Raw genomic sequence first — 22,729 nt, 5'->3', positions numbered from 1 at the left:
CATCACTTTTTCAATACACTGCAAGCAGCAATACCAGTTTCTGGGATGCCAAAATGTATCCCTATTTCTCCTTTGAGAGGAGGGGGTGGATGTTATGTTGGAGCATATAACCCACCAGCAAGACAGTCCTGTGCCATGAGTTGACTATGCCCATGAAGACAGGGACCACAACAACACAACAAAACAAAACTGTATCCATCAATACATTAACACAAGCTATGTTGTGGAGAACAACTCTGGAAGCCACCACTGCAATTCCGGGTGTTTGTCTCTCCAACAGATGCGGCATCACTCCTAGGAGGCACAGCTTGAGCAGACCTGAACACCCATTAAGGTCCTCAGCCACCGGCCTCCAATACCTGTTCATACAAGGGCTGGTCACCAAGTTCATGAGAAATTCCCCCCCCCCCCCTTTTTTTTCTCTCGGAGCTACATTCTACAATGGGAGGGACTATGTGGGAGTAGATGTGTTTCAAGTCTGATGTATAGTCTTGGTGGGTACATTGCATCTCTGTTACTTGTGTACCAAACTTTCAGTCTTATCTGGGGCATGTAAGCAAACAGTTTCTCTCTTTGTGGTATAATACACTTGTGCCAGCACTTTTCCCAATCTGGGAAGCATTTCTGGAACTCACTTTTCTTATGCTATTCAGTTCCGTAAGTGATTCTGTATTTATCCCATTAATGGTGACAATATGACTTCCTTTTACAGTTCTCTTCACCACTGGGTACAGAAAGAAGTCACAGGGTTTTGTTTTTTGCCAAAATATCATGAACAAGCACTGAGGTGTGAGCAGGAGCATTATTGTCATGCAATTTCTAAGAATGGTTTTGGCACATTTCCAGTTATTTCTTTGATATTGCTTCACACAAATGGCACATAATTTCATCCATATTGGCCCTACAACCACAAAGCAGGACGTGATGATGCACTGTCTCATTGTAATCGAAGAAAAAGCTAAGAAGAACCTTCACATGTGATCGAACTTGACAAATTTTTTTCGGTCTTTGCTCTTCAGGCAGTTTCCATTGGGATGATTGAGCCTTGTTTTCAGTGTCATACCCAAAGACCCATGCTCGTCACATGTTATAACTTGGTTTGGAAGTTCTGGATTGCTGTCAACTTTTTCCAGTAATTCCTAAATGAAACAATGTCATGTAGTTTTTGGTTGAAATTTAACCATTTTTGAATGAACTTGACTGCTACACTTCAATGGGGAAAAAAAAATGCTTGGCACAAGGCCAAGGATTGCTCACATCATCAGCAACGCCTCTTATGGTGATTTTTCAGCACAATTTTGTCTACTTCTTCCGCAATGTCATCAGTAATCGACGTGCTAGGGTGCCCAAGGCAGTCATCATCTTTGATGTCTTCTCGACCCTCCTTGAAACGTTTACAGCATTTGTAAACTTCTGTCTTACTCATTGTAGATTTGTCAAAAGCTGCAGTCAACATTTGAATGTGGTGCTGCACTTTATTCCACATTTCAATCACAATTTAATGCAAATTCTTTGATCCACCTTTTTCAAATGTAAAAATCTGCCATGCACTCAAAAACATGTCTAACCTTTTTACTATCAACAATAAAAAAAGAAAATCCAAACAGCTAAAAATGTAAACATTCATCAGGAATTGAGAGCAGAAGAATATTATATTTTGTTCACGAGTTATTGGGTTTTATATCTAACGGATGATCATGTATGATGTGCCCATTCACGTCCTTGTGTGTCGCAAATTATCTGGTCATAAAAATTGTCAAATCGCATAAATAATTCCGTGCAAATGGTAGCATGCAAAGAGGCACATACACTCCTGGAAATTGAAATAAGAACACCATGAATTCATTGTCCCAGGAAGGGGAAACTTTATTGACACATTCCTGGGGTCAGATACATCACATGATCACACTGACAGAACCACAGGCACATAGACACAGGCAACAGAGCATGCACAATGTCGGCACTAGTACAGTGTATATCCACCTTTCCCAGCAATGCAGGCTGCTATTCTCCCATGGAGACGATCGTAGAGATGCTGGATGTAGTCCTGTGGAATGGCTTGCCATGCCATTTCCACCTGGCGCCTCAGTTGGACCAGCGTTCGTGCTGAACGTGCAGACCACGTGAGACGACGCTTCATCCAGTCCCAAACATGCTCAATGGGGGACAGATCCGGAGATCTTGCTGGCCAGGGTAGTTGACTTACACCTTCTAGAGCACGTTGGGTGGCACAGGATACATGCGGACGTGCATTGTCCTGTTGGAACAGCAAGTTCCCTTGCCGGTCTAGGAATGGTAGAACGATGGGTTCGATGACGGTTTGGATGTACCGTGCACTATTCAGTGTCCCCTCGACGATCACCAGAAGTGTACGGCCAGTGTAGGAGATCGCTCCCCACACCATGATGCCGAGTGTTGGCCCTGTGTGCCTCGGTCGTATGCAGTCCTGATTGTGGCGCTCACCTGCACGGCGCCAAACACGCATACGACCATCATTGGCACCAAGGCAGAAGCGACTCTCATCGCTGAAGACGACACGTCTCCATTCGTCCCTCCATTCACGCCTGTCGCGACACCACTGGAGGCGGGCTGCACGATGTTGGGGCGTGAGCGGAAGAGGGCCTAACGGTGTGCGGGACCGTAGCCCAGCTTCATGGAGACGGTTGCGAATGGTCCTCGCCGATACCCCAGGAGCAACAGTGTCCCTAATTTGCTGGGCAGTGGCGGTGTGGTCCCCTACGGCACTGCTTAGGATCCTACGGTCTTGGCGTGCATCCGTGCGTCGCTGCGGTCCGGTCCCAGGTCGACGGGCACGTGCACCTTCCGCCGACCACTGGCGACTATATCGATCTACTGTGGAGACCTCACGCCCCACGTGTTGAGCAATTCGGCGGTACGTCCACCCGGCCTCCCGCATGCCCACTATACGCCCTCGCTCAAAGTCCGTCAACTGCACATACGGTTCACGTCCACGCTGTCGCGTCATGCTACCAGTGTTAAAGACTGCGATGGAGCTCTGTATGCCACGGCAAACTGGCTGACACTGACGGCAGCGGTGCACAAATGCTGCGCAGCTAGCGCCATTCAACGGCCAACACCGCAGTTCCTGGTGTGTCCGCTGTGCCGTGCGTGTGATCATTGCTTGTACAGCCCTCTCGCAGTGTCCGGAGCAAGTATGGTGGGTCTGACACACCGGTGTCAATGTGTTCTTTTTTCCATTTCCAGGAGTGTATGTTGTATGATAAATACTCTAAACTCTTTTATTCATTGAGGTATGGAAGTAACTTGATCGCAGCAGTGAGAGACTAGGACACATTCAGACATCCACAGTACTGTAGGAAAATCCAAGCAACACAGCGCAATACATTTAGAAACTAAAAAATTTTGTGTAGAGCAACATATGGGAGCATGTGCCACTGAACTAAAACTAAATGATGGAACTTTCATGATTGTAACAGTGTATAGGTACCCCTCAGGGAATTTCCAGCTATTTCTAGAAAACTTGGATGCTTTGTTGTGCTATCTGTCAGAGAGGGGGAAGCAAATTATCATTTGTGGGGATTTCAATGTTGATTCCCTGAAAGAGTGTGATAGGAAGAATGACCTTGTAGTATTACTCAGTTCTTTCAATTTGAGCTCCGTCACTGATTTTCCTACTCGGATAACAAAGAACAGCAGGACATTGATAGATAACTTTTTTATAGACCAAGATAAGTTTAAGGACATAAATGCTTATCCTGTTGAGAATGGTCTTTCCGATCATGGTGCACAGCTAGTTACAGTACATTGCATAGCTCCATGCAGTATATCATATCAGAATTTCAAAGCAGTGAGTTCAATTAACAATATAAATACTGCAAACTTTAGGGAAAGACTAAAGGAGCTAGACTGGGATGAAGTGTATATGGAACACGATGCAAACTTGAAATATAACTTATTTCACGATACATTTTTAAGGGTATTTGAAAATTGTTTTCCCAAGAAAACAGTGAAACATAATTCCAAGAAAACATATAAAAAACCTTGGCTAACTAAAGGAATAAGAATATCTTGCAACCGTAAAAGAGAACTGTATCTAACAGCAAGAGGGAGTACTGACCCCGAAATTGTTCAATATTATAAAAACTATTGTGCGGTACTAAGAAAAGTTATTAAAAAGTCCAGAAGCATGTGTATCATGTCTGAGATCAGTAACTCTGATAATAAAATTAAAGCAATTTGGAATATTATTGAAAGGGAAACAGGGCAACCAAGAGCACAGGAAGACTTTAGTGCCATAAAACTGAATGACAAGTGTACTAACAAACAATCTGAATTTGGAAATATTTTCAATAATCATTTTTTAAATGTTGTGGAGAAAGTAGGATCTAGATCTTCACTAGAAGAGGCAAGGCTTCTAATAGAAGAGGCCATACCTGTGCAGTTTGAAACAACTGTATTTCCACGAACCTCTCCCTCTGAAATCAGTAAAATAATAAACTCACTGAAAAGTAAAAGTTCTTACGGAATTGATGGCATTTCCAGCAAGATACTTAAAGCTTACGAAGTGTTGTATGCATGTTCTATAGAACAAGTATTAATATAATCTAATCTCTAATCATGTCCCCAAAATTTGGGAAATGGTATAGTAGGACATGTATACATGCCCGCAGCAACAAAAGGGTTAGTCAAACACAGCAATGGGGAATGCTTTGTCTTCTCACTAGATTCTTCTGTCCCTTCATCATGGGTGTGGGCTATGCTTCATACCATCCGAGGTTGCCAATGACAGTCCTCCAAGCAGGCCCTTGCCCTTCCCGATGGTCTTTGTATGGATCCATCGATCCTGTGGAATACCTTGAGGCCCAGGACATGTATACATGCCCGCAGCAACAAAAGGGTTAGTCAAACACAGCAATGGGGAATGCTTTGTCTTCTCACTAGATTCTTCTGTCCCTTCATCATGGGTGTGGGCTATGCTTCATACAATCCGAGGTTGCCAATGACAGTCCTCCAAGCAGGCCCTTGCCCTTCCCGATGGTCTTTGTATGGATCCATCGATCCTGTGGAATACCTTGAGGCCCAGGACATGTATACATGCCCGTAGCAACAAAAGGGTTAGTCAAACACAGCAATGGGGAATGCTTTGTCTTCTCACTAGATTCTTCTGTCCCTTCATCATGGGTGTGGGCTATGCTTCATACCATCCGAGGTTGCCAATGACAGTCCTCGAAGCAGGCCCTTGCCCTTCCCGATGGTCTTTGTATGGATCCATCGATCCTGTGGAATACCTTGAGGCCCAGGACATGTATACATGCCCGTAGCAACAAAAGGGTTAGTCAAACACAGCAATGGGGAATGCTTTGTCTTCTCACTAGATTCTTCTGTCCCTTCATCATGGGTGTGGGCTATGCTTCATACCATCCGAGGTTGCCAATGACAGTCCTCCAAGCAGGCCCTTGCCCTTCCCGATGGTCTTTGTATGGATCCATCGATCCTGTGGAATACCTTGAGGCCCAGGACATGTATACATGCCCGCAGCAACAAAAGGGTTAGTCAAACACAGCAATGGGGAATGCTTTGTCTTCTCACTAGATTCTTCTGTCCCTTCATCATGGGTGTGGGCTATGCTTCATACCATCCGAGGTTGCCAATGACAGTCCTCCAAGCAGGCCCTTGCTCTTCCCGATGGTCTTTGTATGGATCCATCGATCCTGTGGAATACCTTGAGGCCCAGGACATGTATACATGCCCGTAGCAACAAAAGGGTTAGTCAAACACAGCAATGGGGAATGCTTTGTCTTCTCACTAGATTCTTCTGTCCCTTCATCATGGGTGTGGGCTATGCTTCATACCATCCGAGGTTGCCAATGACAGTCCTCGAAGCAGGCCCTTGCCCTTCCCGATGGTCTTTGTATGGATCCATCGATCCTGTGGAATACCTTGAGGCCCAGGACATGTATACATGCCCGTAGCAACAAAAGGGTTAGTCAAACACAGCAATGGGGAATGCTTTGTCTTCTCACTAGATTCTTCTGTCCCTTCATCATGGGTGTGGGCTATGCTTCATACCATCCGAGGTTGCCAATGACAGTCCTCCAAGCAGGCCCTTGCCCTTCCCGATGGTCTTTGTATGGATCCATCGATCCTGTGGAATACCTTGAGGCCCAGGACATGTATACATGCCCGCAGCAACAAAAGGGTTAGTCAAACACAGCAATGGGGAATGCTTTGTCTTCTCACTAGATTCTTCTGTCCCTTCATCATGGGTGTGGGCTATGCTTCATACCATCCGAGGTTGCCAATGACAGTCCTCCAAGCAGGCCCTTGCACTTCCCGATGGTCTTTGTATGGATCCATCGATCCTGTGGAATACCTTGAGGCCCAGGACATGTATACATGCCCGTAGCAACAAAAGGGTTAGTCAAACACAGCAATGGGGAATGCTTTGTCTTCTCACTAGATTCTTCTGTCCCTTCATCATGGGTGTGGGCTATGCTTCATACCATCCGAGGTTGCCAATGACAGTCCTCCAAGCAGGCCCTTGCCCTTCCCGATGGTCTTTGTATGGATCCATCGATCCTGTGGAATACCTTGAGGCCCAGGACATGTATACATGCCCGTAGCAACAAAAGGGTTAGTCAAACACAGCAATGGGGAATGCTTTGTCTTCTCACTAGATTCTTCTGTCCCTTCATCATGGGTGTGGGCTATGCTTCATACCATCCGAGGTTGCCAATGACAGTCCTCCAAGCAGGCCCTTGCCCTTCCCGATGGTCTTTGTATGGATCCATCGATCCTGTGGAATACCTTGAGGCCCAGGACATGTATACATGCCCGTAGCAACAAAAGGGTTAGTCAAACACAGCAATGGGGAATGCTTTGTCTTCTCACTAGATTCTTCTGTCCCTTCATCATGGGTGTGGGCTATGCTTCATACCATCCGAGGTTGCCAATGACAGTCCTCCAAGCAGGCCCTTGCCCTTCCCGATGGTCTTTGTATGGATCCATCGATCCTGTGGAATACCTTGAGGCCCAGGACATGTATACATGCCCGCAGCAACAAAAGGGTTAGTCAAACACAGCAATGGGGAATGCTTTGTCTTCTCACTAGATTCTTCTGTCCCTTCATCATGGGTGTGGGCTATGCTTCATACCATCCGAGGTTGCCAATGACAGTCCTCCAAGCAGGCCCTTGCCCTTCCCGATGGTCTTTGTATGGATCCATCGATCCTGTGGAATACCTTGAGGCCCAGGACATGTATACATGCCCGTAGCAACAAAAGGGTTAGTCAAACACAGCAATGGGGAATGCTTTGTCTTCTCACTAGATTCTTCTGTCCCTTCATCATGGGTGTGGGCTATGCTTCATACCATCCGAGGTTGCCAATGACAGTCCTCCAAGCAGGCCCTTGCCCTTCCCGATGGTCTTTGTATGGATCCATCGATCCTGTGGAATACCTTGAGGCCCAGGACATGTATACATGCCCGTAGCAACAAAAGGGTTAGTCAAACACAGCAATGGGGAATGCTTTGTCTTCTCACTAGATTCTTCTGTCCCTTCATCATGGGTGTGGGCTATGCTTCATACCATCCGAGGTTGCCAATGACAGTCCTCCAAGCAGGCCCTTGCCCTTCCCGATGGTCTTTGTATGGATCCATCGATCCTGTGGAATACCTTGAGGCCCAGGACATGTATACATGCCCGCAGCAACAAAAGGGTTAGTCAAACACAGCAATGGGGAATGCTTTGTCTTCTCACTAGATTCTTCTGTCCCTTCATCATGGGTGTGGGCTATGCTTCATACCATCCGAGGTTGCCAATGACAGTCCTCCAAGCAGGCCCTTGCCCTTCCCGATGGTCTTTGTATGGATCCATCGATCCTGTGGAATACCTTGAGGCCCAGGACATGTATACATGCCCGCAGCAACAAAAGGGTTAGTCAAACACAGCAATGGGGAATGCTTTGCCTTCTCACTAGATTCTTCTGTCCCTTCATCATGGGTGTGGGCTATGCTTCATACCATCCGAGGTTGCCAATGACAGTCCTCCAAGCAGGCCCTTGCCCTTCCCGATGGTCTTTGTATGGATCCATCGATCCTGTGGAATACCTTGAGGCCCAGGACATGTATACATGCCCGTAGCAACAAAAGGGTTAGTCAAACACAGCAATGGGGAATGCTTTGTCTTCTCACTAGATTCTTCTGTCCCTTCATCATGGGTGTGGGCTATGCTTCATACCATCCGAGGTTGCCAATGACAGTCCTCCAAGCAGGCCCTTGCCCTTCCCGATGGTCTTTGTATGGATCCATCGATCCTGTGGAATACCTTGAGGCCCAGGACATGTATACATGCCCGTAGCAACAAAAGGGTTAGTCAAACACAGCAATGGGGAATGCTTTGTCTTCTCACTAGATTCTTCTGTCCCTTCATCATGGGTGTGGGCTATGCTTCATACCATCCGAGGTTGCCAATGACAGTCCTCGAAGCAGGCCCTTGCCCTTCCCGATGGTCTTTGTATGGATCCATCGATCCTGTGGAATACCTTGAGGCCCAGGACATGTATACATGCCCGTAGCAACAAAAGGGTTAGTCAAACACAGCAATGGGGAATGCTTTGTCTTCTCACTAGATTCTTCTGTCCCTTCATCATGGGTGTGGGCTATGCTTCATACCATCCGAGGTTGCCAATGACAGTCCTCCAAGCAGGCCCTTGCCCTTCCCGATGGTCTTTGTATGGATCCATCGATCCTGTGGAATACCTTGAGGCCCAGGACATGTATACATGCCCGCAGCAACAAAAGGGTTAGTCAAACACAGCAATGGGGAATGCTTTGTCTTCTCACTAGATTCTTCTGTCCCTTCATCATGGGTGTGGGCTATGCTTCATACCATCCGAGGTTGCCAATGACAGTCCTCCAAGCAGGCCCTTGCCCTTCCCGATGGTCTTTGTATGGATCCATCGATCCTGTGGAATACCTTGAGGCCCAGGACATGTATACATGCCCGTAGCAACAAAAGGGTTAGTCAAACACAGCAATGGGGAATGCTTTGTCTTCTCACTAGATTCTTCTGTCCCTTCATCATGGGTGTGGGCTATGCTTCATACCATCCGAGGTTGCCAATGACAGTCCTCCAAGCAGGCCCTTGCCCTTCCCGATGGTCTTTGTATGGATCCATCGATCCTGTGGAATACCTTGAGGCCCAGGACATGTATACATGCCCGTAGCAACAAAAGGGTTAGTCAAACACAGCAATGGGGAATGCTTTGTCTTCTCACTAGATTCTTCTGTCCCTTCATCATGGGTGTGGGCTATGCTTCATACCATCCGAGGTTGCCAATGACAGTCCTCCAAGCAGGCCCTTGCCCTTCCCGATGGTCTTTGTATGGATCCATCGATCCTGTGGAATACCTTGAGGCCCAGGACATGTATACATGCCCGTAGCAACAAAAGGGTTAGTCAAACACAGCAATGGGGAATGCTTTGTCTTCTCACTAGATTCTTCTGTCCCTTCATCATGGGTGTGGGCTATGCTTCATACCATCCGAGGTTGCCAATGACAGTCCTCCAAGCAGGCCCTTGCCCTTCCCGATGGTCTTTGTATGGATCCATCGATCCTGTGGAATACCTTGAGGCCCAGGACATGTATACATGCCCGCAGCAACAAAAGGGTTAGTCAAACACAGCAATGGGGAATGCTTTGTCTTCTCACTAGATTCTTATGTCCCTTCATCATGGGTGTGGGCTATGCTTCATACCATCCGAGGTTGCCAATGACAGTCCTCCAAGCAGGCCCTTGCCCTTCCCGATGGTCTTTGTATGGATCCATCGATCCTGTGGAATACCTTGAGGCCCAGGACATGTATACATGCCCGTAGCAACAAAAGGGTTAGTCAAACACAGCAATGGGGAATGCTTTGTCTTCTCACTAGATTCTTCTGTCCCTTCATCATGGGTGTGGGCTATGCTTCATACCATCCGAGGTTGCCAATGACAGTCCTCCAAGCAGGCCCTTGCCCTTCCCGATGGTCTTTGTATGGATCCATCGATCCTGTGGAATACCTTGAGGCCCAGGACATGTATACATGCCCGCAGCAACAAAAGGGTTAGTCAAACACAGCAATGGGGAATGCTTTGTCTTCTCACTAGATTCTTCTGTCCCTTCATCATGGGTGTGGGCTATGCTTCATACCATCCGAGGTTGCCAATGACAGTCCTCCAAGCAGGCCCTTGCCCTTCCCGATGGTCTTTGTATGGATCCATCGATCCTGTGGAATACCTTGAGGCCCAGGACATGTATACATGCCCGTAGCAACAAAAGGGTTAGTCAAACACAGCAATGGGGAATGCTTTGTCTTCTCACTAGATTCTTCTGTCCCTTCATCATGGGTGTGGGCTATGCTTCATACCATCCGAGGTTGCCAATGACAGTCCTCCAAGCAGGCCCTTGCCCTTCCCGATGGTCTTTGTATGGATCCATCGATCCTGTGGAATACCTTGAGGCCCAGGACATGTATACATGCCCGCAGCAACAAAAGGGTTAGTCAAACACAGCAATGGGGAATGCTTTGTCTTCTCACTAGATTCTTCTGTCCCTTCATCATGGGTGTGGGCTATGCTTCATACCATCCGAGGTTGCCAATGACAGTCCTCCAAGCAGGCCCTTGCTCTTCCCGATGGTCTTTGTATGGATCCATCGATCCTGTGGAATACCTTGAGGCCCAGGACAAGTATACATGCCCGTAGCAACAAAAGGGTTAGTCAAACACAGCAATGGGGAATGCTTTGTCTTCTCACTAGATTCTTCTGTCCCTTCATCATGGGTGTGGGCTATGCTTCATACCATCCGAGGTTGCCAATGACAGTCCTCCAAGCAGGCCCTTGCCCTTCCCGATGGTCTTTGTATGGATCCATCGATCCTGTGGAATACCTTGAGGCCCAGGACATGTATACATGCCCGTAGCAACAAAAGGGTTAGTCAAACACAGCAATGGGGAATGCTTTGTCTTCTCACTAGATTCTTCTGTCCCTTCATCATGGGTGTGGGCTATGCTTCATACCATCCGAGGTTGCCAATGACAGTCCTCCAAGCAGGCCCTTGCCCTTCCCGATGGTCTTTGTATGGATCCATCGATCCTGTGGAATACCTTGAGGCCCAGGACATGTATACATGCCCGCAGCAACAAAAGGGTTAGTCAAACACAGCAATGGGGAATGCTTTGTCTTCTCACTAGATTCTTCTGTCCCTTCATCATGGGTGTGGGCTATGCTTCATACCATCCGAGGTTGCCAATGACAGTCCTCCAAGCAGGCCCTTGCTCTTCCCGATGGTCTTTGTATGGATCCATCGATCCTGTGGAATACCTTGAGGCCCAGGACATGTATACATGCCCGTAGCAACAAAAGGGTTAGTCAAACACAGCAATGGGGAATGCTTTGTCTTCTCACTAGATTCTTCTGTCCCTTCATCATGGGTGTGGGCTATGCTTCATACCATCCGAGGTTGCCAATGACAGTCCTCCAAGCAGGCCCTTGCCCTTCCCGATGGTCTTTGTATGGATCCATCGATCCTGTGGAATACCTTGAGGCCCAGGACATGTATACATGCCCGTAGCAACAAAAGGGTTAGTCAAACACAGCAATGGGGAATGCTTTGTCTTCTCACTAGATTCTTCTGTCCCTTCATCATGGGTGTGGGCTATGCTTCATACCATCCGAGGTTGCCAATGACAGTCCTCCAAGCAGGCCCTTGCCCTTCCCGATGGTCTTTGTATGGATCCATCGATCCTGTGGAATACCTTGAGGCCCAGGACATGTATACATGCCCGTAGCAACAAAAGGGTTAGTCAAACACAGCAATGGGGAATGCTTTGTCTTCTCACTAGATTCTTCTGTCCCTTCATCATGGGTGTGGGCTATGCTTCATACCATCCGAGGTTGCCAATGACAGTCCTCCAAGCAGGCCCTTGCCCTTCCCGATGGTCTTTGTATGGATCCATCGATCCTGTGGAATACCTTGAGGCCCAGGACATGTATACATGCCCGTAGCAACAAAAGGGTTAGTCAAACACAGCAATGGGGAATGCTTTGTCTTCTCACTAGATTCTTCTGTCCCTTCATCATGGGTGTGGGCTATGCTTCATACCATCCGAGGTTGCCAATGACAGTCCTCCAAGCAGGCCCTTGCCCTTCCCGATGGTCTTTGTATGGATCCATCGATCCTGTGGAATACCTTGAGGCCCAGGACATGTATACATGCCCGCAGCAACAAAAGGGTTAGTCAAACACAGCAATGGGGAATGCTTTGTCTTCTCACTAGATTCTTCTGTCCCTTCATCATGGGTGTGGGCTATGCTTCATACCATCCGAGGTTGCCAATGACAGTCCTCCAAGCAGGCCCTTGCCCTTCCCGATGGTCTTTGTATGGATCCATCGATCCTGTGGAATACCTTGAGGCCCAGGACATGTATACATGCCCGTAGCAACAAAAGGGTTAGTCAAACACAGCAATGGGGAATGCTTTGTCTTCTCACTAGATTCTTCTGTCCCTTCATCATGGGTGTGGGCTATGCTTCATACCATCCGAGGTTGCCAATGACAGTCCTCCAAGCAGGCCCTTGCCCTTCCCGATGGTCTTTGTATGGATCCATCGATCCTGTGGAATACCTTGAGGCCCAGGACATGTATACATGCCCGTAGCAACAAAAGGGTTAGTCAAACACAGCAATGGGGAATGCTTTGTCTTCTCACTAGATTCTTCTGTCCCTTCATCATGGGTGTGGGCTATGCTTCATACCATCCGAGGTTGCCAATGACAGTCCTCCAAGCAGGCCCTTGCCCTTCCCGATGGTCTTTGTATGGATCCATCGATCCTGTGGAATACCTTGAGGCCCAGGACATGTATACATGCCCGTAGCAACAAAAGGGTTAGTCAAACACAGCAATGGGGAATGCTTTGTCTTCTCACTAGATTCTTCTGTCCCTTCATCATGGGTGTGGGCTATGCTTCATACCATCCGAGGTTGCCAATGACAGTCCTCCAAGCAGGCCCTTGCCCTTCCCGATGGTCTTTGTATGGATCCATCGATCCTGTGGAATACCTTGAGGCCCAGGACATGTATACATGCCCGTAGCAACAAAAGGGTTAGTCAAACACAGCAATGGGGAATGCTTTGTCTTCTCACTAGATTCTTCTGTCCCTTCATCATGGGTGTGGGCTATGCTTCATACCATCCGAGGTTGCCAATGACAGTCCTCCAAGCAGGCCCTTGCCCTTCCCGATGGTCTTTGTATGGATCCATCGATCCTGTGGAATACCTTGAGGCCCAGGACATGTATACATGCCCGTAGCAACAAAAGGGTTAGTCAAACACAGCAATGGGGAATGCTTTGTCTTCTCACTAGATTCTTCTGTCCCTTCATCATGGGTGTGGGCTATGCTTCATACCATCCGAGGTTGCCAATGACAGTCCTCCAAGCAGGCCCTTGCCCTTCCCGATGGTCTTTGTATGGATCCATCGATCCTGTGGAATACCTTGAGGCCCAGGACATGTATACATGCCCGCAGCAACAAAAGGGTTAGTCAAACACAGCAATGGGGAATGCTATGTCTTCTCACTAGATTCTTATGTCCCTTCATCATGGGTGTGGGCTATGCTTCATACCATCCGAGGTTGCCAATGACAGTCCTCCAAGCAGGCCCTTGCCCTTCCCGATGGTCTTTGTATGGATCCATCGATCCTGTGGAATACCTTGAGGCCCAGGACATGTATACATGCCCGTAGCAACAAAAGGGTTAGTCAAACACAGCAATGGGGAATGCTTTGTCTTCTCACTAGATTCTTCTGTCCCTTCATCATGGGTGTGGGCTATGCTTCATACCATCCGAGGTTGCCAATGACAGTCCTCCAAGCAGGCCCTTGCCCTTCCCGATGGTCTTTGTATGGATCCATCGATCCTGTGGAATACCTTGAGGCCCAGGACATGTATACATGCCCGCAGCAACAAAAGGGTTAGTCAAACACAGCAATGGGGAATGCTTTGTCTTCTCACTAGATTCTTCTGTCCCTTCATCATGGGTGTGGGCTATGCTTCATACCATCCGAGGTTGCCAATGACAGTCCTCCAAGCAGGCCCTTGCCCTTCCCGATGGTCTTTGTATGGATCCATCGATCCTGTGGAATACCTTGAGGCCCAGGACATGTATACATGCCCGTAGCAACAAAAGGGTTAGTCAAACACAGCAATGGGGAATGCTTTGTCTTCTCACTAGATTCTTCTGTCCCTTCATCATGGGTGTGGGCTATGCTTCATACCATCCGAGGTTGCCAATGACAGTCCTCCAAGCAGGCCCTTGCCCTTCCCGATGGTCTTTGTATGGATCCATCGATCCTGTGGAATACCTTGAGGCCCAGGACATGTATACATGCCCGCAGCAACAAAAGGGTTAGTCAAACACAGCAATGGGGAATGCTTTGTCTTCTCACTAGATTCTTCTGTCCCTTCATCATGGGTGTGGGCTATGCTTCATACCATCCGAGGTTGCCAATGACAGTCCTCCAAGCAGGCCCTTGCTCTTCCCGATGGTCTTTGTATGGATCCATCGATCCTGTGGAATACCTTGAGGCCCAGGACAAGTATACATGCCCGTAGCAACAAAAGGGTTAGTCAAACACAGCAATGGGGAATGCTTTGTCTTCTCACTAGATTCTTCTGTCCCTTCATCATGGGTGTGGGCTATGCTTCATACCATCCGAGGTTGCCAATGACAGTCCTCCAAGCAGGCCCTTGCCCTTCCCGATGGTCTTTGTATGGATCCATCGATCCTGTGGAATACCTTGAGGCCCAGGACATGTATACATGCCCGTAGCAACAAAAGGGTTAGTCAAACACAGCAATGGGGAATGCTTTGTCTTCTCACTAGATTCTTCTGTCCCTTCATCATGGGTGTGGGCTATGCTTCATACCATCCGAGGTTGCCAATGACAGTCCTCCAAGCAGGCCCTTGCCCTTCCCGATGGTCTTTGTATGGATCCATCGATCCTGTGGAATACCTTGAGGCCCAGGACATGTATACATGCCCGCAGCAACAAAAGGGTTAGTCAAACACAGCAATGGGGAATGCTTTGTCTTCTCACTAGATTCTTCTGTCCCTTCATCATGGGTGTGGGCTATGCTTCATACCATCCGAGGTTGCCAATGACAGTCCTCCAAGCAGGCCCTTGCCCTTCCCGATGGTCTTTGTATGGATCCATCGATCCTGTGGAATACCTTGAGGCCCAGGACATGTATACATGCCCGTAGCAACAAAAGGGTTAGTCAAACACAGCAATGGGGAATGCTTTGTCTTCTCACTAGATTCTTCTGTCCCTTCATCATGGGTGTGGGCTATGCTTCATACCATCCGAGGTTGCCAATGACAGTCCTCCAAGCAGGCCCTTGCCCTTCCCGATGGTCTTTGTATGGATCCATCGATCCTGTGGAATACCTTGAGGCCCAGGACATGTATACATGCCCGTAGCAACAAAAGGGTTAGTCAAACACAGCAATGGGGAATGCTTTGTCTTCTCACTAGATTCTTCTGTCCCTTCATCATGGGTGTGGGCTATGCTTCATACCATCCGAGGTTGCCAATGACAGTCCTCCAAGCAGGCCCTTGCCCTTCCCGATGGTCTTTGTATGGATCCATCGATCCTGTGGAATACCTTGAGGCCCAGGACATGTATACATGCCCGTAGCAACAAAAGGGTTAGTCAAACACAGCAATGGGGAATGCTTTGTCTTCTCACTAGATTCTTCTGTCCCTTCATCATGGGTGTGGGCTATGCTTCATACCATCCGAGGTTGCCAATGACAGTCCTCCAAGCAGGCCCTTGCCCTTCCCGATGGTCTTTGTATGGATCCATCGATCCTGTGGAATACCTTGAGGCCCAGGACATGTATACATGCCCGCAGCAACAAAAGGGTTAGTCAAACACAGCAATGGGGAATGCTTTGTCTTCTCACTAGATTCTTCTGTCCCTTCATCATGGGTGTGGGCTATGCTTCATACCATCCGAGGTTGCCAATGACAGTCCTCCAAGCAGGCCCTTGCCCTTCCCGATGGTCTTTGTATGGATCCATCGATCCTGTGGAATACCTTGAGGCCCAGGACATGTATACATGCCCGTAGCAACAAAAGGGTTAGTCAAACACAGCAATGGGGAATGCTTTGTCTTCTCACTAGATTCTTCTGTCCCTTCATCATGGGTGTGGGCTATGCTTCATACCATCCGAGGTTGCCAATGACAGTCCTCCAAGCAGGCCCTTGCCCTTCCCGATGGTCTTTGTATGGATCCATCGATCCTGTGGAATACCTTGAGGCCCAGGACATGTATACATGCCCGTAGCAACAAAAGGGTTAGTCAAACACAGCAATGGGGAATGCTTTGTCTTCTCACTAGATTCTTCTGTCCCTTCATCATGGGTGTGGGCTATGCTTCATACCATCCGAGGTTGCCAATGACAGTCCTCCAAGCAGGCCCTTGCCCTTCCCGATGGTCTTTGTATGGATCCATCGATCCTGTGGAATACCTTGAGGCCCAGGACATGTATACATGCCCGTAGCAACAAAAGGGTTAGTCAAACACAGCAATGGGGAATGCTTTGTCTTCTCACTAGATTCTTCTGTCCCTTCATCATGGGTGTGGGCTATGCTTCATACCATCCGAGGTTGCCAATGACAGTCCTCCAAGCAGGCCCTTGCCCTTCCCGATGGTCTTTGTATGGATCCATCGATCCTGTGGAATACCTTGAGGCCCAGGACATGTATACATGCCCGTAGCAACAAAAGGGTTAGTCAAACACAGCAATGGGGAATGCTTTGTCTTCTCACTAGATTCTTCTGTCCCTTCATCATGGGTGTGGGCTATGCTTCATACCATCCGAGGTTGCCAATGACAGTCCTCCAAGCAGGCCCTTGCCCTTCCCGATGGTCTTTGTATGGATCCATCGATCCTGTGGAATACCTTGAGGCCCAGGACATGTATACATGCCCGTAGCAACAAAAGGGTTAGTCAAACACAGCAATGGGGAATGCTTTGTCTTCTCACTAGATTCTTCTGTCCCTTCATCATGGGTGTGGGCTATGCTTCATACCATCCGAGGTTGCCAATGACAGTCCTCCAAGCAGGCCCTTGCCCTTCCCGATGGTCTTTGTATGGATCCATCGATCCTGTGGAATACCTTGAGGCCCAGGACATGTATACATGCCCGTAGCAACAAAAGGGTTAGTCAAACACAGCAATGGGGAATGCTTTGTCTTCTCACTAGATTCTTCTGTCCCTTCATCATGGCTGTGGGCTATGCTTCATACCATCCGAGGTTGCCAATGACAGTCCTCCAAGCAGGCCCTTGCCCTTCCCGATGGTCTTTGTATGGATCCATCGATCCTGTGGAATACCTTGAGGCCCAGGACATGTATACATGCCCGTAGCAACAAAAGGGTTAGTTAAACACAGCAATGGGGAATGCTTTGTCTTCTCACTAGATTCTTCTGTCCCTTCATCATGGGTGTGGGCTATGCTTCATACCATCCGAGGTTGCCAATGACAGTCCTCCAAGCAGGCCCTTGCCCTTCCCGATGGTCTTTGTATGGATCCATCGATCCTGTGGAATACCTTGAGGCCCATTTCATGACAACAATAGTATCAGCTTCCTATCTAGCCACCTTCCTCCTTCGAAAACAGTGGGCTGATGCTTCCCACTCATGTTCTGCCCCTTTTAGGTGAAATACTACAATAAACCTTTCACTGACATTTTCCCCTCTCATTGGAGCGACAGTATTCTGTTTCCTCGATTTGTGCCTGATGAGTATCCAACATCCTTCAGTAGTTACCAACCAATCGGTCTGACCAGCATCCCCTGCATGTTATTTGAATGGACTGAGGCCCGTCAGCTCAGTTGCATCCTTGACTCTCAGAACCTTTTGTCTCCTAATCAGTGTAGTTTTCAAGAGGCATGGTCTTTGATTGGAAATTGCAAGTTCAGCAGCCCTTTTTCAGCGTTGCCACCTTGTTGCAGTTTCTTCAATCTTCATGACACCTAAGACATGGCTTGGCGCCAACACATCTCTCCATGTGTGGGGTCTTCAGGGGCACCTCCTGATTTTTATTTGCCATTTACTGTCCCATTGGCAGTTCCAAGTTTGGGTTCACAACTTTCTTACATCTTTGAAGATCCAAGAGAATGGCATCCCACAGGGCTCCACATTAAGCGTCCTTCTCCTTCTTGTGCTTCTTGTGGCTATTAATGGACGCATGGCCTCAATCAGACCACTGGTCTTGCTCTGTATGTGGATGTTTTAATTTCTGGGCTAGTTCCCATGCAGTGGCCTGTGTCGAGTGACAGCTGCAGGATGCTTCCACATGGACACTCTCACACGGTTTTCAGTTTCCCCTCTCCCCTGAATCACAGGTGGTCCATTTCTGTCACTGTACTATGGTCCATCCTGATCCAGAGCTCTACCTCAACGCTCAGCTCTTGTTTTGGGTCAACCAGTTCTATTTCTTGGATCGTCTTTCTGACAACAAACTCAGTATCCTTAGCTTCCTTGTGCACACCTCTTGGGACACGGATCTTTCAACTCTTCTCTGTCTTTATCAGGCCTTAGTTCTGTCTCATCTGGACTACAGTTGTCAAATTTAGGACTCAGCTGCCCCTTCCATACTGCTCCTCTTGGACCTGGTCCACTATCATGGTATACATTTGGCCGCAGGTGCCTTTTCCACTAGCCCTCTCAATAGTCTTCTGGTTGATCCTCAGGTATCCCCCTCTCTTTTTGGTTTAGAGGTCCCAGCCACCATTTCCTATGCCATCACTATCCGCTCTTTCCTGACTCACCCTTCCTGTTCTACAGAACTTCGCTTACCCACTGCCTGCCCTCATGTGGGTTACTGGCTGGGTTCCATCTAACTTCTCTCCACTGCCCGTTTTCGCTCTTTGACCTGTTCAGCCTTGCCTCCAAACTGGTCAAGCTTCCCCTCCCCCCTCCTTTCCTTACATTTTGTCTGGTCTTTTGAACTGTTTACTTCCCCGTTTTCTTGGGTCGACTTCCCTTGGTATTGTCCCCATTGTGTCACTATCATGGTATGGTGTGGGGGTTGGAATCGGTTGCTGGTGGTGCTGGTGCCCCATTGTGTGTAGCAACTTCAGGACACCCCCTGCTCTCACCTTCCCCCACCTATCCCCCTCCCCCACTCGACTCTTGTTCTTCATTCTTCCTGTCACCCCAACATTCCTTTTGCCTCTTTGTTTGCCATTGACTGGAGTGTGCTGTCTGTGTTGTTCCTCCCATAGTTTCTGTCACTTTAGACCATGGGACCAATGACCTCACTGTTTGATGTCCTCCCTCCCACAATCAAAAACTATTGTTTAGAAAAGTAGTTCACTAAGCACTTGATCAACGTTTACCCATTAGAACAATTCAAGGTTGGAGGAACCCTCCACGGCATGCAGATAAACAGGCTCTGTAAAGCAATTTCTAAAGAAACAGTGACTACTGAACAACAGTTGGAAAACAAAGCATAGGGCTATAGACAGAAAGATGCTAAATGGAATGAATTTGGTAGTCTAAAGGGCAACAAATGAAGGGCAACACTGACTACCATAGCAGAATCTTGTTGATAGATCTCTCACAAAAGGCAAACAAATTCTAATAATATGTTAGGCTGTCAGAGGTACCAAAATCAGCGCCAAGACACTCATGGACAGAAACAAATTATCAAAATGTTAGCTATTAGCATATTGCTCCAGCTTAATTCTCACGCCCTGAAAAGGTGAGCGGTGTAGATATTAATGTCGGTCACATTGAGGAACAAGTGAAAACATTAAATCTGCCAGATTCTATACTGAATTTGCAGCTATATTAGCCCCTCTCTTAACCACAGTATATTGTAGAGCCCTTGAATCAGAAAAATGTGTCTAGTGATTGGAAAATAGTAGTGTCACACCTGTCTACAAGAAATGATGCTGCTGTTATCTATAGAACTACTATCCAGTATCATTTACATCTAAATGTTTTAGAATGTTATAATACATTATGGGTTCAAATGTAATGAGAGTGACCTCTTATTAGTCATATGGAATCCAACTCATGCTTTTCTCACATGATTCTCTGCAGCCATGGATCAAGGAAATCAGGTTAATGCTCCACTTTGTGGCTTCTAGAAAGAATTGGACTCAGTGCCACACAGAGTTATTAAGGAAACTTATTATTATATGTGTATGAAATGAAATTTGTGACTGGATTGAGGATTTCTTGGTAAGACGAATACAGCAGGTTATTTTTAATGTAGCATCATCAACAAATGTAGAAGTAACTTTGGGCATGCCACGAGAAAGTATGTCAGTATCCTGGCTGATCCTGTTGTGTATGAATGACATGGCAGACAATATTACTAATAACCTCAGGCCTTTTGCATATGATGCAGTTATCTGTCTATAGTGAAACACTATATGAAAAAAACTGGCACGACTTTCCACTCATATCTTGATAAGATTTCAAAGTGGTAAGATTGACAACTTACTTTATGTGCTCAGATGTGTAAACTTGTGCACTTAACAAAATGCTAAAACATAGTATTCTCTGACTGCAATTTAATGAGTCACAGTTCACTTTCTAATTAATCAACTCATACAAATAAATTGGAATAACAATTTGTGGGGATATAATGGAATGATCACATAGAATAAATCATAGGTGAAGCAGTCAACAGACTTTGGTTCACTGATAGCACACTGAGAAAATCATATCAGTTTACAGAGGAGATTCCTTACAAAACAATATTGCTCAAGTATGTGGTATCCATACCAACGGGAACTAATGGAAAATATTTGAAGTATACAAAGAAGCACAGCATCAATGGTCACAAATTTGTTTTGATTTAGAGATAAGTGTCAAGGAAATGTTGAAAAGCCTGAACTTGCACAACCTTGAAGGTAGACATGAACTATCCCCCATAAGCCTACTTACAAAGTTTCAAGGACCAGCTTTAAATGAGGAATCTAGGAATGTCTTGCTCCTTCCTATGTATAATTTGGTTATGGATCATGTACACAAGACTAGATTAATTGCAGTGTGTGCGGAGATATTTCTGCAGTCACTCTTCCCAAACTCCAAATATGAATGAAACAGGAAGAACATATAATATGTGGTACAACAGGAAGTACCCTCTGCCACAAACTTCACAGTGGTTTCAGAATTCTGATGCCGATGCACAGATATCTAGTGAAAATTAAGTGAAAAATTGTTAAACAGAAAACAAGCAAGAGTTTTGTATAAATACAGAACCTCTGACCTCATTCATGAAACAGGTAACTCAATGAACTTCACTATATATTTTTAATGGAGTTAGAAAGTGCAACAAGTGACTGAAAATTAGGGCTTATATATATGTAATTTGTCACACTCTATGTGATTGTGGCAAGCCCTACACTAGTCACAAACAGCTGTTGTTGTTGTGGTCTTCAGTCCTGAGAATGGTTTGATGCAGCTCTCCATGCTACTCTATCATGTGCAAGTTTCTTCATCTCCCAGTACTTACTGCAACCTACATCCTTCTGAATCTGCTTAGAATAATCATCTCTTGGTCTCCCTCTACAATTTTTACCCTCTACACTGCCCTCAAATGCTAAATTTTGGATCCCTTAATGCCTCAGAACATAGCCTACCAACCGGTCCCTTCTTCTTGTCAAGTTGTGCCACAAACTCCTCCTCTCCCCAATTCTATTCAAACCTCCTCATTAGTTATGTAATCTACCCATCTAAGCTTCAGCATTCTTCTGTAGCATCACATTTCGAAAGCTTCTATTCTCTTCTTGTCCAAACTATTTATTGTCTACGTTTCACTTCCATACATGGCCACACTCCATACAAATACTTTCAGAAATGACTTCCTAACACTTAAATCTATACCCGATGTTAACAAATTTCTCTTCTTCAGAAACGCCTCCCTTGCGCCATTGGCAGTCTAAATTTCATATCCTCTCTACTTCGATCATCATCAGTTATTTTGCTCCCCAAATAGCAAATCTCCTTTACTAATTTAAGTGTCTCGTTTCCTAATCTAATTCCCTCAGCATCACCCGACTTAATTCGACTACATTTCATTATCCTCGTTTTGATTTTGTTGATGCTCATCTTATATCCTCCTTTCAAGACACTGTCCATTCCGTTCAACTGTTCTTCCAAGTCCTTTGCTGTCTCTAAAAGAATTACAATGTCATTGGCGAACCTCAAGGTTTTTATTTCTTCTCAATGGATTTTAATACCTACTCCAAACTTTTCTTTTGTTTCCTTTACTGCTCCCTCAATATACAGATTGAATAACATCGGGGAGAGGCTACAACCCTGTCTCACTCCCTTCCCAACCTCTGCTTCCCTTTCATGCCTCTCGACTCTTATAACTCCCATCTGGTATCTGTACAAATTGTAAATAGCCTTTTACTCCCTGTATTTTACCCCTGCCACCATCAGAATTTAAAAGAGAATATTCCAGTCAACAATATCAAAAGCTTTCTCTAAGTCCACAAATGTTAGAAATGTAGGTTTGCCTTTCCTTAATATTTCTTCTAAGATAAGTTGTGAGGTCAGTATTGCCTCATGTGTTCCCACATTTCTACAGAATCCAAACTGATCTTCCCAGAGGTCGGCTTCTACCACTTTTTCAATTAGCCTGTAAAGAATTCACGTTAGTATTTTGCAGCTGTG

At 46.6% G+C, this 22,729-nt stretch overlaps 1 protein-coding gene and 1 long non-coding RNA gene across 3 annotated transcripts in view; one reads left to right on the top strand and one right to left on the bottom strand.

Annotated features, from left to right (window-relative positions):
* LOC126354964 (uncharacterized) overlaps positions 1-22,729 on the top strand; it is a 110,970-nt gene that overhangs the window by 29,410 nt on the left and 58,831 nt on the right. The window lies entirely within an intron of this gene.
* LOC126354959 (radical S-adenosyl methionine domain-containing protein 2-like) overlaps positions 1-22,729 on the bottom strand; it is a 52,934-nt gene that overhangs the window by 7,896 nt on the left and 22,309 nt on the right. The window lies entirely within an intron of this gene.

Source organism: Schistocerca gregaria, chromosome 3 (assembly GCF_023897955.1).
Source record: "Schistocerca gregaria isolate iqSchGreg1 chromosome 3, iqSchGreg1.2, whole genome shotgun sequence".
Lineage (NCBI taxonomy): Eukaryota > Metazoa > Arthropoda > Insecta > Orthoptera > Acrididae > Schistocerca > Schistocerca gregaria.
This window is presented reverse-complemented; position numbering and strand designations above follow the sequence as displayed.